Source organism: Enhydra lutris, unplaced genomic scaffold (genome assembly GCF_002288905.1).
Source record: "Enhydra lutris kenyoni isolate GAN:26980312 unplaced genomic scaffold, ASM228890v2 scaffoldscaffold85, whole genome shotgun sequence".
Classification (NCBI taxonomy): Eukaryota; Metazoa; Chordata; class Mammalia; order Carnivora; family Mustelidae; genus Enhydra; species Enhydra lutris.
The window spans coordinates 6,570,198-6,590,144 of record NW_019154169.1 but is presented as its reverse complement, the minus strand read 5'-3'; the positions used below and the strand labels follow the sequence as shown (position 1 = coordinate 6,590,144).

Here is a 19,947-nt window from a genome sequence, read left to right as displayed (position 1 = left end):
CTTTCTTTCTTTCTTTCTTTTTAAGATTTTATTTATTTATTTGACAGAGAGAGACACAGTGAGAGAGGGAACTCAAGCAAGGGGAGTGGGAGAGGGAGAAGCAATCTTCCTGCCGAGTAGGGAGCCCAAAGCAGGAGTTGATGTGGGGATTGATCCCAGGACCCTGGGATCATGATCTGAGCTGAAGGCAGATGCTTAATGACTGAGCCCCCCAGGCGCTGCAGGTTCCCTACCACTATTATATTACTATCAATTACTTCCCTCATGTTTGTTATTAATTGTTCTATGTATTTGGGTGCTCCCATGTTGGGTGCATAAACATTTACAGTTGTTATATCTCATTGTCCCCCTTATTATTGTATGGTGTCCTTCTTTGTTTCTTGTTACAGTCTTTGTTTTAAAGTCTATTTTGTCCAATACAGGTAATGCTACCCCAGCTTTCTTTTGACATACGTTTGCATAATAAATGTTTCTCCATTTCCTCACTTTCAATCTTCATGTGTCTTTCAGTCTGAAGTGAGTTTTTTGGAGGCGATATATAGATGGGTCTTTTTAAAAAATTTTTATTTTTTGGGGCGCCTGGGTGGCTCAGTGGATTAAAGCCTCAGCCTTCGGCTCAGGTCATGATCCCAGGGTCCTGGGATCGAGCCCCACATCGGGCTCTCTGCTCCGCGGGGAGCCTGCTTCCTCCTCTCTCTCTCTCTCTGCCTGCCTCTCCACCTACTTGTGATCTCTGTCTGTCAAATAAATAAATAAAATCTTTAAAAAAATTTTATTTTTTAAAATTATATTTAATTTAAATTCGGTTAATTAACATATAGCATATTATTAGTTTCAGAGGTAGAGTTCAGTGATTTATCAGTTGTATGTAACACCCAGGGCTCATTATATCATGTGTGCTCCTTAATGCCCATCACCCAGTTACCCCATCCTCCCACCCCCTTCTCCCCAAAACTCTCAGTTTGTTTCCTATGAATAAGAGTCTCTTACGGTTTGTCTCCCTCTCTGATTTCATCTTGTTTTATTTGTCCCTCCCTTCCCCTATGCTCCTTTGTTTTGTTTCCTAAATTCCACGTATGAATGAAACCATATGATAATTGTCTTTCTCTGATTGACTTATGTTGCTTAGCAGCATAAAACCCTCTAGTTATATCCACATCATTGAAAATGATAAGATTTCATTTTTTGATTGCTAAGTAATATTTAATTGCATACACACACACATGCACCACATCTTTGTACATTTTTATTAGAGTTGTATGATTCTTTAGTTATAGGAATTTATTATATATTCTGGTTACAGGTCCTTGGTAAAAATGTGTATTTTGAATACTTTCTCCCATCTTGTGGTTTGCCTAATCATTTCATTAATGACATCACTGGAAGTTTTTAATCTAATTAAATCTAATATATCACATTTTTCTTTTATTGTTACAGCTTTTACTGTCTTTGCCTAACCCCAAGTCATAAATATATTCTCCTATATTTTCACCTAGCTATGTTAGATATCTCAAGTTAATTTTTGTGAAAAATGTGATGTAGGGGTTGACTATTTTCTTCTCTTTGGACTATCCAGTTTTTCTAGCACAGTCTTTAAAATACTATCCTTTATCCATTGCATGCTTTTGTTGCAGTTAATGGGTGAAATTTTTTCACCTACTTCTCCTTGACTTTCCAACCTTATTGGGATAGGTAGCTAAATAGACAAAAATAGTATAGCATCCTGGGGCACCTGGGTGGCTCAGAGGGGCACATGGGTGGCTCAGATGGTTAAGTGTCTGCCTTTGGCTCAGGTCATGATCTCCAGGTCCTGGGCTCGAGCCCCAAGTTGGGCTTCCAGCTTAGCAGGGAGTCTGCTTCTCCCTCTCTCTATTCCTCTCCCCTGCTTGTGCTCTCTTTTTCTCTAATGAATAAATAAAAATTAAAAAAAAATAGTATAGCATTCCAAGTGAGCTCTCTAAGACTTTTTGTGTCTTGATTTTACTACAGACTTCATTCATCATGTAACCACATTGGTTTACTGCATAACATTTTATTTTCCTTGATTTAGATAAGGTAAAATGTACATATAAATAAGTATCAGGAAGTCATGTTTGTAGAGTGCTTTGGATAGATATTTGTTAATCAGTGCAACTTCAGCCATCGTAGAGCTTGGTATATAGTAAGACAATATTAAGCATATAATGTTTTGAGAGAGAATAGCTCCTCTAAATCAAATTTAAGGCCTTCATTTGTATAAATTAGGACTGAAACATTTTTTAGTCAGAATTGAAGAGATTTTATTAAAATAAGTTTTAGATGACATCTTAGAGGACTTAATAGGTCTCAGGTAATACTGGGGAATGAGGCAGCACAGCAGGGAGGGGAAAATGAGATACAAGGAAGACAAGACAAGAGACTGTATGAATGACTGACATATAATGAAAGACACAAAGAACACCTAGAGAAAAGGATAGAGAGTGAACAAGGGACAGAGAATGGCCAAGGGATTCACAAAGGGAAAAAGAGAAACAGGAATCCAGAGAGAGGTAGAGTAGATAGAGGTATAAATGGGGGAAACACAGAGAGAGGAAGATAGAGATGTGGATCAGGGAGGGTGGGACAGAGGGAAGAATAAAATGGAAAAAGTAAAGAAGCAGTCATAGCGGCCACTGAGAGAGGAAACAGAGTGAAGGACAGAGGAATGGGGTGAGAGCAATGAGGTGACAAAGAGAAGGACAATGGAACAGAGAAACACACACATATGGGGACTTAGAGACAAAGAGATTTTGTGTGTCTATCATATATCAAAAAATTCATCATATTTAAGTATACAATTCAATGGCTTACAATTCAATGGTTACAAGTGATGTAACCATTACCATAAGTCAATTTTAGAACATTTTCATCACCCTAACAAAATCCTTCATGCCTACTTACAGTTAGTGCCCATTCCACCCCTATCTCCAGGCAACATGTATGTATAAGCCTTTGGTTATGTTTTCATTTTCTTGGGAATGGAATTAATGGGTTACATGGTAATTTTATGTTTAATTATTTATGTTTAACTGTTTTTCAAGGGGGCTTCATGATTTTGCTTTCCCATATATGAGGGTTTCCATTTATCCACATTCCTGCCAACATTTATTATTTTCTCTCATTTTTAATATCCATTTAGTGGGTATAAAATGGTTTTAATTTGCATTTTTATAATGACTAATGATGTTGAGTATCTCCTCATGTATTTAAGACCCATTGGTACATATTCTTTGGGAAAATGTCTGTTCATATCCATTGCCCATTTTTTACATTTTACATAAACATGAGATGTTGGTTTCTCACTTAGTTGAAAGAATTCTTAATAAATTCTGGATATAGTCCTTTGTCAGATATGTGTTTTGAAAATATTTTCTCCCTGTCAGTTGCTTTTCATTGTTGGGTAGGGTCTTTGGACACATGAGAGTTTCTAATTTTGTTGAAGCCCAATTTTTCATCTGCGGACTGTGCTTTTGGTATAGCATCTAAGAAATATTGCCTAACTCAAGATCTTGATGATAATATCTTATATTTTCTTCTAAAAGAATAAAAATTTTAGATTTTTCATTTTAGTCTGTGATCCATTTTTAGTTAATGTATGTTTTGTTTTGTGTATGTGTGAGATATGGGTCTAAATCCATCTTTTTGCTTGTAGATAAACAGTTGTCCCAGCACCATTTGTTGAAAAGACTACCTTTCCCCCAATGAACTGTGCTGGCAACTTTGTTGAAAATAAATTAGCTATAAATACAAGGATTTATTTCCAGACTCTAAGTTCTATTTCATCAATATATATGTGTGTCTATCTGAGGACAGCTTTTAGATTTCACCAATCCATCTTCCCCTATTGCCCAACATTTAGGCCTGCAGACAAGAGAGCCTGGATGCTTCTTCCTTTGACACCAGTGAGAAGTACAAACTATGCCCAGGATCCCTAGCTCAACCTCACCTCCAACCATGAAAACCCCAAGCCAGTCTCCTTTCCTTGCTGCCCACAAGCATTTTAGCACTTGCTTGAGATCCATAGTAAGCCTCATTATGTGATTAACAAGCTTTTTTATACCCTGTCAGTGGGTGTCTGTTGTCATCAGTCTCTATATCCAAAATAAATATTATGTGGGTGTCCATATCATCTCTTCAGGATGATCAAATTTCCTAGCTAATGACCACCATCATCAAAGGTCTTCCTTCTGTTGCTTTGGCTTCCTACTTGGTGTTGCTGCCTGCTGGCAAGCACATACTTTGGACTGCTGCTGCTGGCTCATATGCTACTTCATCTGTGCTGCTTTGCTCTACGTTTGCTAAGTTATACCAAACCTATCTTATAGATATAACTGACCTAAGTTTGAAGTTTGGATTACTGGTATTTAGGAACAAGAATATGGATTCAGGGGATCTTTAAGTGACCCTGGGTAGTGTGTCTCAGCACAGACCTATCTGTGTGCCTCTGTGAATCACGTGTCTGCATTCTAGCATAAGTCGTGACTGATACTGGCCTTGGGGGACTTAGAGACACACAAAGGATAAATGTGGATAAATGGCCTTGGGGAAATGATTCTAAGCCTGTGATTATTCTTTGTGTGTCTCAACCAGGCATTTAAAAAAATTTTATTATGTTATGTGAGTTACCATAAAATGTATCATTAGTTTTTGATGCAGTGTTCCACGATTCATTATTTATGTACAACAGCCAGTGCTCCATGTAATACGTGCCCTCCTTAATACCCAGCACCAGGGTCACCCATCCCTCTATCCCCTCCCCTCTAAAACCCTCAGTTTGTTTCTCAGAGTCCACAGTATTTCATGGTTCTTCTCCCCCTCTGATTCCCCGCCTTCACTTTTCCTTTCCTTCTCCTAACATCCTCCATGTTATTCCTTATGTTCCACAAGTAAGTGGAACTATGTGATGATTGACTTTCTCTGCTTGAATTATTTCACTCAGCATAATCTCCTCCAATCCCACCCATGCTGATGCAAAAGTTGGGTTTCATCCTTTCTAATGGCTGTGTAATATTCCATTGTATATATGGACCACATCTTCTTTATCCATTTGTCTGTTGAAGGGCATCTCAGCTCTTTCCACAGTTTGGCGATTGTGGACATTGCTGCTATGAACATTGGGGTACTTGTGGCCCTTCTTTTCACTACATCTGTATCTGTGGGGTAAATACCGTGTAGTGCAAATGCCAGGTCATAGGGTAGCCCTATTTCTAATTTCTTGAGGAATCTCCACACTATTTTCCAAAGTGGCCACATCAACTTGCATTCCCACCAATAGTGTAAAGAGGGTTCCCCTTTCTCCACATGCTCTCCAACATTTATTGTTTCCTGCCTTGTTAATCTTTGCCATTTTAACTTCAACCAGGCATTTATTTCCATTCTGTAGAGTGCTCCGAGGGAAGACTGATAGCCTACACATTGGGTGGTCACTCATGCAGACAAGAACAATTATTATGTGGCATGCTGAGATCACACTCATAAAAAAAATGCTCACAAGAACCCTACAAAATGTCTCTGGTGCTGCCTATGCCTCTGTTGCCAAATGTATTTTGATCTTCAGGGTTATAGTGAAAAACACCCATCTTATCCCTGTGGCACAGTCAAGGGGTCAATTCAACAATTACTCTGGGGCAGGTCCTGAACCCTGATGATATTGATTTGAGGTACTCAAGAAGAAGAAACTTATAAATATGAGCAGGCTAGAGAGGGCCTCCCTGAACATGAGTGAATATATCCACTATTCCAACCCACCCACCCAGTAAAAAAATAATAATAATAAAGGAAAGAAAGAAGGAAGGAAGGAAGGAAGCACAGACAGAAGGAAAGAAGGGAGGGAGGGAGGAAGGAAGACAAACTTGGATACAAGAGAGGAAACAAAAAAACTGAGACAGACGTTTAGAATCTGAACCAATTGGAAATCCGGACTTTACTGAAACAGCTTATATTTTAGAAAGACAAAAGGTGAAAACTGGCTTTTGCTCTTCTACCTAAGTGCTGAACTAACTTTAGCATCTGCTGAAATGAATGATTTGACCAGTCTTCATGGAGTTACTCAATACTGGGGCTCGAATTAGAGTTACACCTGGGGATCACACTGAATTTTAGAAAAGTTCCTTCTATAAACTTAGAGCTGAGTTACTGAACATAAAATAGAGGACAGTTATTTCTCACCTTAATCATTTATTGCCTTGCATAAACTCCCATGGTTATAGCACCCATTGCATTAAAATAGGTGTATTTTAAATAGGTGTATCGTGGGCATGCACATTATAACCCAATGAGTAATAAATTAAAATTGAGCTATTGGTGCTTACAAATTGGCTTGAAAGAGTGGGATCCAACTGGCATTACTCTTTAGTTAAAATAATTAATATGACTTAATGTAAACTACAACAGGACCTTCAAGGATTGAGACAGGTTATACAAATCTATTTAGAGAATAAGTTATAAGGTTATACAAAATAAGGTTATACAAAACCTGTTAGAAAATAATCCCCACTCTTTCTCCATTTAACCATTAAATGAGTTCTCTAACAGCCAAATTTGGCCTGCTCTTAAGCTTAGAAAGAATAAAAGTTGCCTCAGAGCAGATTAAAAAACAAATGAAAACACTAATTATGGCTTAAAATGTAAAATGACTTTAAAAATAAAAATTTTTAATTTTTTTTTTAATTTGACAGAGATCACAAGTAGGCAGAGAGGCAGGCAGAGACAGAGAGGGAAGCAGGCTACCCGCTGAGCAGAAAGCCCGATGCAGGGCTCGATCCCAGGACCCTGAGATCACGACTTGAGCTGAAGGCAGGGGCTTAACCCACTGAGCCACCCAGGGGCCCCCAAAAATAAAATTTAATTTAGTCCCCCTCACTAAAGCCCTCACACACAATAACATGTACAGTTAGGTGGCATTAATTATTTTCACAACATTGTACAACCATCACCACCATGTATTTCCAAAACTTTTCATCACCTCAAACAGAAACTGTAACCATTAAGCAATAACTCCCATTCTCTGCACTCCCTAACCCCTAGAAACATCTAATCCACTTTCTTTCTCTATGAATTTGGCTAATTTAGATGTTTCAGATAAATGGAGTTGTACAGTATTTGTCCTTTTGTGTCTGGCTTACTTCACTTAGCACAGTGTTCTCAAGGTTCATCCATGTTGTATCGTGTATTGGTACTTCATTTTTTTATGGCTGAATAAATTCCCTTATATAGATATACCACATACGTATCCATTCACCTGCTGATGGATACTTGGGTTGTTTCCAGCTTTTGGAACCCTCATATACTACTATGCATGTATACACACATATCTGTCTATACCTGGGGAAAAAAATGTGTTCGTATGGATACTTCCAATTTCAATTCAACATCACAGCGTTCATTCTAATCTTCCTTCCCACATCTATAATCCCTTTTCTTATAGTGAGAAACCTGGCCCCCATTACCCATATTTGCTTATTTGCTCAGTCTTAGAATGCACATTAAGTAATTTCAGAGTTGCTAATGCATACAACTGTGATAAGCAAACCCACTCGCTGGAGTTTTTTATTTTTGTAGATCTTTTTGTCTTTGGCCTGAGGACAAATTACTGCATTTGAGAGTTACTCGAGTTAGTTCCGTTTTCCCCACCTTCAGTGTGGTTATGTTATTCATTTGAAATAGAATTAATTTGTTCGTATTTAATTTGGGGATTCCCTCCATCTTTGCTGTTGTGAACACATCTTAGGGTATCTCCTATGATTCCCACTCCTAATACCACACTGCTGGGTAATACCCTCCCCTTGTGTGTGAGTGGATGTGTGAGCAGCCCCTACCCAACAGAATATGGCAAAGGTTATGTGATATCACTCTTGTTTTTATGTTAAATTGTATGGCGAATGTGAAGGGATTTTGCAAATGTAATGAAGGTTCCTTAATCAGTTGACCTTGAGTTAATGGAAAGGTAAATTATCTTAAGTGGGTCCAACTTAATTCAGTAAATCTTTAAAAGAAGGCCTCAGTCTTCCCTAAAGTCAGAGGCTCTGAGAAGCAAAGATTTTCTCTTTATTGCTGGCTTTGAAGAAACAAACTGCCCTGAATTCTCTATCCACAAAGAAACCATTTCTGCCAACTATCAAAAAGAGCTTGGAGGTTAACCCTTTCTTTGTCAAGCTTACCAATGAGACTGCAGCCCAGCTGACACCTTGATCTCAGCTTTCTAAGAGGCTGACAGAGAATCTAGCTAAGCCGTGCCCTGATTCCTGACCCACAGAAATTATGAGATAATAAATGGGTCTGTGGTCATTTGTTACATAACAATAAAAAACTATATTCGTTAATTTTATCCTTTTTAAAAACATGTGAAATGCTCACATTTCTGAGTCTAAACTACACAAAATAGTTCACTCAATGAAGTGTAACTCCCTCAATCACTTTTATTCCCTCCCCTCCCCATATGCTCTTCTTCTGGATTTGAACTCAAGGCATCAGAATGATGTCTAGCTGTAATGTAATGTAATGTAATTTGGCTGATGTGCCAAAGCCAGCAGTAAATAATAGGTGCTGTGAGAATTAGGTTCTATCCATCAACACGCAGAAGCAGCAACGAAAATTAGGTAAAAAAAAGCCTGGATGAAAAAAAAAAGCTGGATGGTGTACTTGAGAGAAGCAAGAAAGTCATAAATGAATATGCACTTAAAGATTTTAGGATAAAACTTAAATTTTTTTAGTATGTATTATTTTTCATGATTTCCCTCTAAAACCATTTTTCATGATTTCCCACTATGTAACACTTCCAATTAATCAACAATTGCATTTGATAAAAGGTATCAACTATGAAAATAAATAATATAAACTTCTTTTGATATAATTGTTCAGCTGTTAGCCAACTGAACTTCTTGCCAAGTGGAGAAATAAATACCTTTATTGTAAAAGCCACTTCTACCTGGGCATTATATAACTGCCAGCTAAAAGTATCTTAATTGAAAAATCCCAAATTCTTACTCTACTACCAACACTCCCACTGAGGTATACACATGTCTAAGTGCCTACTTGATATCACTTCTTAAACATTCAACAAGTACCTCCAACTTAACATGACCCCACCCTACCCTAGACACCTGCTACATCTCATTGTTTACTATTTTAGTAAAGGAGACTATCATTCATATAAGTGATCAGGACAAAAATTTAAGCATTATATTTAGTATTGGTCTTTCCTTCATATTCACATCCAAGCATCAGCCACTCTTGTTACTTCTACACTCAAATTGTATCATTTTGACCATTTTTTTTTAAAGATTTTGTTTATTTGACAGAGATCACAAGTAGGCAGAGAGGCCGGCAGAGAGAGAGGAGGAAGCAGGCTCTCCGCTGAGCAGAGAACATGATGCGGGACTTGATCCCAGGACCCTGAGATCATGACCTGAGCCGAAGGCAGAGGCTTTAACCCACTGAGCCACCCAAGCACCCCATTTTGACCATTTCTTATTGCCTGTAACATTTACTACCCTAATTCGAAGCCCCCTATCTTAACAAGGTCAGTGGTTTCTAAATAGATTAGATACATGGGGCGCCTGGGTGGCTCAGTGGGTTGAGCCGCTGCCTTCGGCTCAGGTCGTGATCTCGGGGTCCTGGGATCGAGTCCCACATCGGGCTCTCTGCTTGGCAGGAAGCCTGCTTCCCTCTCTCTCTCTGCCTGCCTCTCCGTCTACTTGTGATCTCTCTGTGTCAAATAAATAAATAACATCTTTAAAAAAAAATAGATTAGATACCAGCAAACCCGCTTCTGATATTTAGAGACCTGGGTCAGTAGTACAAATGGAGGTCCCCATCCGCTCCCTTCTCTTAATCATCTCCATCTTTGTCCACAACAAAAGGGGCATCATGTCCACATGTGGACACCCCAACTTTTATGTCTAAGCTGTCTAGTCTCATCAGGTAGCTACCACCTGACCATCTTGTGGACATAGGCAGCATGTTTGCCTTTCGGAGGACAGATGAAGGGAGAGAGCTTAAGACACCGAAGAGGCACAGGCTCTGGAAGCAGGCTTGAGGCTACTTAAGTGGAAAATTCTCAGGTACTTAGAGCACAGTCTAAAGGAGGTTGTAGGCTCTGGACATGTAGGTATCTTTGCATATCAATTTCTCACCAGGAAGAAAAGGGGCTTGGCCAAAAGAGGGCCAAAAGTGAACTTTTGTATATTTGATAATTATTAAAATGTTAAATATATTTGTTATTTTGATCATCTGGATACCAAAATTATGACTGAATCTTTTTAAAATCTTATTTAAATTCAATTAATTAACTTAAAGTATGTTATTAGTTTCAGATGTATAGTTTAATGATTCATCAGTTACATATAACACCCAATGCTCATTACATGTGCCAGTCTTTTTTTTTTTTATAATTTCTTAAAAAGATTTTATTTATTTGAGAGAGAGAGTGAGTGAGCACAAGCAGGGGGAGATGCACAATTATCCCATCCCACCATCCACCTCCCCTCCAGCAACCCTCAGTTTGTTTCCTGATTGAGTCTCTTATGGTTTGTCTCCCTCTCTGATTTTGTCTATTCTTATTTTCCTCTCCCTTCCCTTATGATCCTCTGCTTTGTTTCTTAAATTACACATGTGAGTGAAACCATATGATAATTGTCTCTCTCTGATTGACTTATTTTGCTTAGCATGATACCCTCCAATTCTATTTATGTTGTTGCAAATGGTAAGATTTCACCCTTTTGATGGCTGAGTAATATTCCATTGTGTATATATCTATATATCACATCTTCTTTATATGAATGGACAAATAACTGAATCTTTAAAAAGCTTTTTGACACTTATAGAGTGTTTAGGTTACAGGGAAAAATTAAAATTTCATTTTTGTTGCTGAGAAGTTAAACAAGGTAACTAGTAAGATTTTTTAAGGATAGTCAATTATTACATTAAGATAAAATTCAGTGATGAAAGTGGAATGGAAATGATTTCAAGAAAAGGGCCCAGTGCAAGATTTCTAAATTTTAAAAAAGCTTATGTATGTTTAATGATGCTATAGAAAATATGCTAGAATGGTATTTTGCATCATTTAAACTTATGAAGAATATCTTATAGACATCAATTTAAAAATGTAAATGGGGAGGGGTGCCTGGGTGGTTTAGTTGGTTAAATGTCTTTGTCTCAGCTCAGGCCTTGATTTTAGGTTCATGAGTTCAAGTCCTGCTTTGGGCTCCATGCTGGGCATGGAGCCTACTTAAGAAAAAAAAAAAGTAATTTTTTTGAAATTGTTTCAAGAGGAATGTAGCAAAACCTTTGAAAGACCATTGCTCTGATAAAGGAAGATCAGGTTTAGTAAATGTTGTATCAACTATACCAACATAGACATGTGATCCTAAAGAGAAATAAATAAGTTTGACTTCTATCTCATCTGAATATTTATAAATTGTCACACTTCTGAGTCCCCCAACTGTAAACTGGATAGGAATATTTATTTGTAGTATTGTGAAGAACAAATGAAATGACATATACAAAGGAAATTACACAGTTCTTGGATAGTGTAAGTTACCCATTAAATGTAAATTTTCTTCCCCAGAAATTAGCCATTGGCTTTTAATTTATCTGGATTTGACATTCATGAATTATGGTGTGAGGAGGTTCTTTACTAGCACTAATAGTAGGGTACGGACTCTTTCCAAATACCTCAGGAAGCAGTGCTAAGTAAGGTCTGGTAAACTTGTGCTTTATCCTTCCCTAGGCAGTTATAAAAAAACATTCTAGTGTAAAGAATATGGGTGACCAATATTAGTTACACCAATTAGTTACAAAATAACTAAGACAAGAAATAAATCTTGGTTTTTTCATTCTCAATTTTATTTATTTCTAAATATTTTATTTATTTTAGAGAGAGAGCGAGCGAGCACACAAGTGGGGAGAGGGGCTGAGGGATAGAGAGAGAATCCTGAAACAGACTCTGCACTGAGCACAGAGCCTGATGTGGGGCTCAATCCCACAACCTTGAGATCATGATCTTAGCCAAAACCAAGAGTTAGACTCAACTGACTGAGTCACCATGCATCCCCTCAATTTTATTTTATTCTCAATTCAGAATAACTGCTTTCAAATAAGAAAAAACTTAAAAAAAAAAAATCAAAGAGGGGCACCTAGCTGGCCCAGTCAGTAGAGCATGTGACGCTTGGGGTCGTGTAAGCCCACATTGGGCTTACTTTGAAAAAAATTTTTCTTAAAAATTAAAATGTTAAAAAAAAACACATATCAGGGACGCCTGGGTGGCTCAGTGGTTTAAGCCACTGCGTTTGGCTCAGGTCATCTCAGGGTCCTGGGATCAAGGCCTGCACTGGGCTCTCTGTTCAGCAGGGAGCCTGCTTCCCCTTCTCTCTCTGCCTGCCTCTCTGCCTACTTGTGATCTCTCTCTCTGTCAAATAAATAAAATCTTTAAACACACAAACACACACATCAAAGATACAGAACAGATTGGTGGTTGCCAGACATGGGATAGGGGTGTAGGTAAAATGGGTGAGGTGCGTCTAAAGGTACAAGCTTCCAATTATAAAATAAATGAATCATGCGGATATAATATACAGCATAGTGACTAAAGTTAATAAAACTATATTGTATATTTGAAAGTTGCTAAGAGTTAAAAGTTCCCATCAAAAGAAAAAAAACTTTTTTAACTATGTATAGTGATGGATGTTAACTAGACTTATCGTGGTGATCATTTCACAATATATACAAGTACTGAATCATTATGTTGTACAACTGAAAATAACATATTATATTTCAGTTATATCTCAATTTAAAAAAAGAGATGACTAATATACCTAATAGTTTATTTTAAAAAATCATATACTGTGATTCTCACACTTGTTAGAATATTGAGAACTGTTTGTTTGTTGGTTTGTTTGAAAAAGAGAGCACAAGCAGGAGTAGGGACTGAGGGAGAGGGAGAAGCAGTCTCCCCATGGAGCAAGGGGCCCTCCCCTCAATGTGGGACTCAATCCCAGAATCCCAGGATTGTGACCTGAGCCAAAGGCAGAGACTTAACCGACTGAACCACCCAGGCACCCCAGGATATTGAGAACTGTTAAGTGATGGGTGCAATTAGTGGTTCACCATGAAATATTTATATTAGATAACACAAAGTTAGAAAACATATAAATCTATATGATCAAAATTACAGCAAAATATGTAAAAACATGAGTTCATCCATATAACTACATATTAAACTAGACAATAGCTATTTCAGAATTTATATTTAACAAAGAATTGTTTAACAAAGAATTTGCTATGTTATTAAGATGTTTTGTTACTAAACATGCACCATTTTTTGTCATGTAGTAGGACCTTTATAAGGAATTAGTAACATTGATTGTTAAGAAACGTTTCTGAGAAGAAAAAGAAACTTGGAAAATTATATGAATTAATTTATTTTCCAGCAAATTGAAAAAGTGTCATATACTAATCATTTTCCCTGTCATCATTTCAGCTTCAAACATGCCCTTCTCTATTCTGAGACACTGGAGGTGGAACTCTGACAAAGCCATTTCCCAGTCCCCCTTGCTTACTGCTATAGTTTGCCAATGGAGAAATTAAAGGGAGACTGAAAAGTGGAAAGGGAGAAGGAACTCACTTCTTATTTTCCGGTTCTTTCAGTATCTCTAGCAGCAAAAGAGGGCTACAGCTTGCCTGCAGATCTTTTTGCAGTTAACAGCCGGGCTGAATCTCCTCTTCAGAGCTCTTAGGATCTGGTAAATCCATCCCTTCCCCTCGTTCCTCAAGCTCTATGGTGTTAGTGGTTTCTTGATGTTACAAATCTATCCCTTTTGGTCTTTCAGTCATTCAACATTGTATAATAAATTTTCTGCAGTTAAATATTCTGTTTGAAATTGTCAGTGTAGTTCTGCTTTTTTTTTTTTTTTTTTTTACTATATCTTGATGGACGTCGTCCTACCACAATTTGTTTTAGCAATGCAACCACTAACTTGGTTGCCATACTTTGAGTACTACTGTCCTGCTCTACTGGAGATGACTAGAGTCAAACCAGTGTTGGACTTGGTGGTATGAGATTAGAAAAATAAATAAAAGACAAAAAATCTTCTATGATCAATTACGACATGTGAAGAAGTAGTTATACACATTCCAAGTTTCTCTGAAGGTATACTGTGCCAGTCAAGAAAGGAGTGTTTTGGGGGCGCCTGGGTGGCTCAGTGGGTTAAAGCCTCTGCCTTTGGCTCGGGTCATGATCCCAGGGTCCTGGGATTGAGCCCCACATCCGGCTCTCTGCTCTACGGGGATCCTGCTTCCTCCTCTCTGTCTGCCTCTCTCTGCCTACTTTTTTTTTTTTCCCTTTTTTTTTTTTTTTTTTTTCCAGAGAGGGAGAGGGAGAGAGAGCAAGCACAGGCAGACAGAATGGCAGGCAGAGGCAGAGGGAGAAGCAGGCTCCCTGATGAGCAAGGAGCCCGATGTGGGACTCGATCCCAGGATGCTGGGATCATGACCTGAGCCGAAGGCAGCTGCTTAACCAACTGAGCCACCCAGGTGTCCCATCTCTCTGCCTACTTTTGATCTCTGTCAAATAAATGAACAAATAATCTTAAAAAAAAAGGAGTGTCTTACATTTCTAGCATATTAGTATGAAATGCCCAACCCAATTATTAAATGTCTTTATAGAGTCTTTAAAAAAAAAAAAGTGCTTGCCTTATTTTGTAAGTAACAATGACCAATTTCACAGAATAAACAGCAAATCACTCCAACCCTATTAGCCAGACTCCTTTTGTTCAAGACTCTCTGGCTTTAGCTATTAGAGGTGTGTGTGTGTGTGTGTGTGTGTGTGTGTGTGTGTGTGTGTGTGTGTTTAGGGGGAGATTGGAGGGATTATTCTCCAAAGATTGGTCGTCATTCAAGAACTTCCTCCTTGTTTCCACATACCCCTACTTGACTTCAGTACACCTTCCAGATCTTTCAGGGTCTGGGGATCGGGATGAATGTTGCTTTGTTCAGAATTCTAACCACCAAATACTTTCTCCGTGATCAAATTTTAGTTAGGCTCCTCTGGACCCTCTTCTCAACTGTGAGGCTTCAACCTTTGGGTTTCAATGTTTGTCTTTCCATTACCCAGTTTTAGCAAGAATTCTGTCAACTCAGTTTAGCCAGAGCCCTTAATACCTGACTACTTTTAATATCTAATTAAATTCCTCATCCACCCAGGCAATATCTGATCACCCTGGACTGCCCTCAGCCAGAATTCTGTTTGTCAGTCTAGCAAGAATTTTCCCCTACCCTTGATGTCTCCTCTTAATTTTCCATCCAGACTGCCCCAACCCCATAAACTTGTTCCTTGCACATTTTAAACCCTACTTGTTCTTGCTATATTGGAATTGAGCCCAGTTCTGTGCTGAAGTTTCTTCTCCCCTATTACAATTGTTTTTGAATAAAAGTTTTTTAAAAACCTCTTTTACTACCATTCAGCTGTGGCTTTCTTTAACTTCACTCAGGGGCTCACATTCTTGTCGTGACTGACAAGTTTTCTTGAAGTTGGGCCCTGAATGAAGTTGTCAAGTGAAAATGTGTAAGCAGTACCAAGAGAACCCCTAGAGATCGGGCTATCACATCATAAAGGGCTCTGGGGCAAATGGGTGTCTTCCTAACGGAATCTAATTACCCTTCTGTGGTACCACATTAGGTCCAAGTAGAGAAAGGGTATAAAAATGAAGGTAACAGTGACCCGGCCCATGGCCGGTGGTGAGGGATGGCATAGGAGCGGGCGAACAGTTAAATCTGGAGACAGTCATACACAAAGGCACACAAAGAAGGCTCTCCCACCGGCTCCACACTAAAGGCAAGCCCAGAAACAAAAAAAGCCCCAACGCGTGTCACAAGTAAACTCCTTCGATCTCCAGGGTAAGAACAGAAAGAAATGGTCGCCCAAAGTCAGCCACCGTCCCTCTCTCAAATCCACAAACACTCTCACATTCTCGGCATCACACAACGACCCACAATCACGGGAGGTGATTTTTTTTTTTTTTAAGATTTTATTTATTTATTTGACAGAGAGAGATCACAAGTAGATGGAGAGGCAGGCAGAGAGAGAGAGAGAGGGAAGCAGGATCTCTGCCGAGCAGAGAACCCGATGCGGGACTCGATCCCAGGACCCTGAGATCCTGACCTGAGCCGAAGGCAGCGGCTTAACCCACTGAGCCACCCAGGCGCCCACGGGACGTGATTTTAAATGCAGAAGCTCACTGCACGGACAGAAAACTTTGCCCCGCGGTGCGCAGACACAAAAGTGTGCAACGACGGTCACACACAGATCGCCACACCTGAGCATTCAGTAACAGTCACGCACGCGCGGAGCTTCCCGGTTTCCTCACACTCCGGTACCCAGGGGCTCAACTCCGGTGGCACACACCTCTCCACTTACACACCCTCGGCCGCGGCAGCCTGCGCAGGCGCGGAGTAGAGGCGGGCCTTTGGGTCCTCTGGGAAATGTAGTTCAGCAAAGAAGGCCGCGGCGCAAAGCGTTCTGGGACTCGTGGTTCGCGGGGGTCGTAAGGAAAAGCTGAGTCGCGTACAGTTCAGCTGGATGTTTCCCCAGCCGAGCTCGGGGTCCCGCGCGCCTCAGTCCCTGCTCACCTTCACCCCGCGGGGGATTCTGGGAGGGGACGTCGCGGGTCCCGAGTCGCTGGGCGGGTTTCCAGAGCCCGCCACTCTGGGAGGTGAGTTGGGCCTGGCTGCGCGCGGGAGCCGGAGGTCAGGGCTGGGCTTGGGGTAGAACGGCAACTACAGGGATTGGACCAGGGCGGGTGCCTCTGGGGTTACTGTCTAACTAGCTATGTGAGAGGCCACTGTGTGACAGAATGTGATCTCGTCTGTCACCGCATGTGTGCTTATGTGCGACTCTATGTTTCAGATATAAAACGGTGTGTGCGTGTCTGTTTCTGCAGGTATAACTATGTGTTACTGAATATGGGTTTGTGAGAGACTGCGGGCGTGACACTGTGTCGCCGATGAATTTGTGAGATTATGTTTGACTACTTGTCTCTGTGGATATAACAGTGTTTGAATGTGTATGACAGCAGGTGTCATTGTGTACCTGTGTCCATCTTCTCTCTGCAGGTATAGATTTGTATGAGTAATGATGACAGGTTGAGTGACCTAGTATGGTATGTCACTGTGTGCGAGATTGCATGGGACTGTCTCTTTGTTGGGGTAATTGTGTCATCTGTCTTTGCGTTAATGCCACTGCATAGGTGTTTGACATTACAAGTGAGCTTGCGTGACCATGGATAGTGTATGTGTGTGACTGGGTGAGAAATTCTATATGTAGGTGAGACAGAAAGCTTTATTGTGTGGGACCTAGTGTGTGATAGTGGGCGCAGAAATATTAAAATTACTTGCCCAAGTTCAGACAGTTTTTTAGTGACAGAACGGGGTCTTGAACCTAGGCATTTTGGCTCCAGAGTCCTTGCTTTTAATCACTAAACTCTCTTGATCTTTCCCATATTGTGAGAATGAAAAATTTTGGTCCCTGGGTTCTAAGAGTTTTAGAGAGGATTGTCCCTGACCTTGGACTAGGAACCTCTTGGATATGGGTTTCTTCCTTCATTCCCCTTGTGAGTCACAGGACCTAGTCTAAAGACATTGTAGTGAGACCATCCCCAAACTGACTGCCTCTGGGGGAGGAAAGCTTAATCTGAAAGCCTAGTTTTTCTCTCCTTAGGCCATGGAGTTTGAGATTTTAGGTTTGTCTTTGTCAAAATTCTTCCATGTTTGGTGCTCAGAGAGGCTGATCCATGGCTCTTTTCCTTATGTACCAAGTGAGCTAAATTTTAGTTCTGATTTTCTCAGTGAATAAGAAAAATGTTCTCATTTCCTTTGCAAATGTGTGTATAGAATGTAGGCAGGGACAAGGGTAGCACTTCTTTATGCCAGAAATTGGCGCATGCTTTCTTGACAGGAAAGAAATGTTCTGAGAGATGGAGTAACGTGCTCAAGGTCATGTAGCCAATGAATGAAGTATTGGAGAGTCAGCATGTGCCTGGGGGTTATATAAAACCCAAGTCTTTAAATTCAGCTTCAGAGACTGGTGTTCATCTCAAAGTTGGAGAACATTATCCAAGCGGTACACAGCTACTTGCAAACAGAAATTTTAAAAAGACATTTCTTTTATGCATCTGCTAGATAGGGCTCCCAGATGCAGAGAATACTTCATTGATTCCTCTCAGATTGCAAAGGCTTTTATGGACAATTTGAAGCTGCATTGCGCTAATGAAATAAATTTCTTAAACAGTGAGTTGGCTAGTGCAGAGTAGTAGCCCGGAATTAGGGGGTTGTGTATCCTAAATTCTAGGTCAAACACAACTATGCTCATTTTCAGAATGAAGAAATGTTGGCTCTGAGGGGACTGTGCACTTTGTTACTGGTTTGTACTAAAAATGAGCAATGCCAGGTGGTGGGTATTAGAGAGGGCACGGATTGCATGGAGCACTGGGTGTGGTGCAAAAACAATGAATACTGTTATGCTGAAAATAAATAAATAAAAAATGAGCAATGCCTGCCTCAAGCTTTATTCTTGTGAAGTAATAAAGGTAATATCTGCCCGCTCTGAAGAGGCTTCTCTAGTAGATGTATAGCCATGATTCCCCAGGTTATGTTAAATATTTTGTTCAGACATTGTAGGCTCTTGAAGGAGGACCAGCTTTTGAATCTCATTGCAGTTTTACCCTTAGGACTGAGTTAGTTGTTTAAGCTTTTTGAACCTCAATTTTACTTGTTGGTAAGATGGAGTTAATAATACTTATCTTTGCAGTTTTGTGAAGATTAAGATAACAACATACACGTGTAACATTGCTATTTATATTACAGGAGGCACAGCAAGATTTATTTACTCATTTAGCAGATATTTTTTGAGCTCCTACAAAGGTATTATAAAATAATATATAAATATATGTTTATATATATGTAATATAAAAATAACAGATTTTTTTGAACACCTGGCATTGTTCTAAAACCAGAGATACATCAGTGAACAAAATGAATCATAATTCTGTTAGATCCTACACTATTGTTTGGGGAGACAACAATAAAGAGAAAAAAGTAAGTCCAACGGTGTCAGATGCTAAGAAGAAAATGTATCAGGATAAGGGAAAAGAGAAGGGAGGTTCTCTTTAGATAGAATTTTCAGGAAGGTTCCTCTGATATGGTGACAATTGAGCACAAATAGGAATGTGAAGAGAGGGAGTGAGCCGTGTCCAGGAAGAAGGAAAAGCAAAGGCAACAGCCTTGAAGAAGGAGTGTGCACAGTGTTCGAAGAACTGTAAGGAAACCTGTGTACCTGGAGTGGGATGAGCCAAGGGGGATGAGGGTAGGAAGTGAAGTCTAAGGGGCAGCCAGGGGTCAGATCATAAACCGCCATTGTTGGCCATTTAGATTTTGTTGAGTTGAGGCTACATGTTCTTAATATCAGAAATTTAGGGCTTAAATTCAGCTCTGGTTTTTTTCTGAGATCTTGGAAGGAGGCTGTGGAGACCTTAAAGGGACAAGAGTTCTATCTTTGTGAATCTCAGGTCAGCAGCATGGGGCTGGTCTGCCATTTTTTTTCCCCTTTAATTCTCTCTTCTCAGGACTTTGTTCTCCCAAAGGGAAGACTGAAGAAGGAAAGGAGGATGGCTGTTGGGCTTTGTAAAGCCATGTCCCAGGTAAGTTGATGTTTTCACTTTGTTTGCAGAAATTCCACCTCATTTTTTTGGGATTTTGGGACCTCAGAGAGTCAGAAATAGCCCTGTGAGCACTCTCATCTCTTCTGTCTCTTAACTACTTATGATCTCTCTACAAATCATTTACTATCTTTTTCACTCAGTGCTGTGCTGAAATATGTGATGGAAAACAACTATCCTCTTTAGATGGATCATGATTTGTTGTGCTGCCATTCAGTACAAA

General features: G+C 39.7%; 1 protein-coding gene across 2 annotated transcripts in view; it reads left to right on the top strand.

Annotated features, from left to right (window-relative positions):
• The window catches only part of LOC111161453 (zinc finger protein 527), a 511,863-nt gene that overhangs the window by 88,274 nt on the left and 403,642 nt on the right, over window positions 1-19,947 (top strand). Inside the window, exon 1 of one of the 2 annotated variants that reach the window (XM_022525114.1) lies at window positions 19,644-19,706. The exons of the other annotated variant lie outside the window; for it this stretch is intronic. The gene's annotated coding sequence lies outside the window, so the exon portion shown is untranslated. Of the gene's footprint in view, window positions 1-19,643; window positions 19,707-19,947 lie in introns of those variants that run through there. 2 annotated transcript variants of the gene reach the window in all.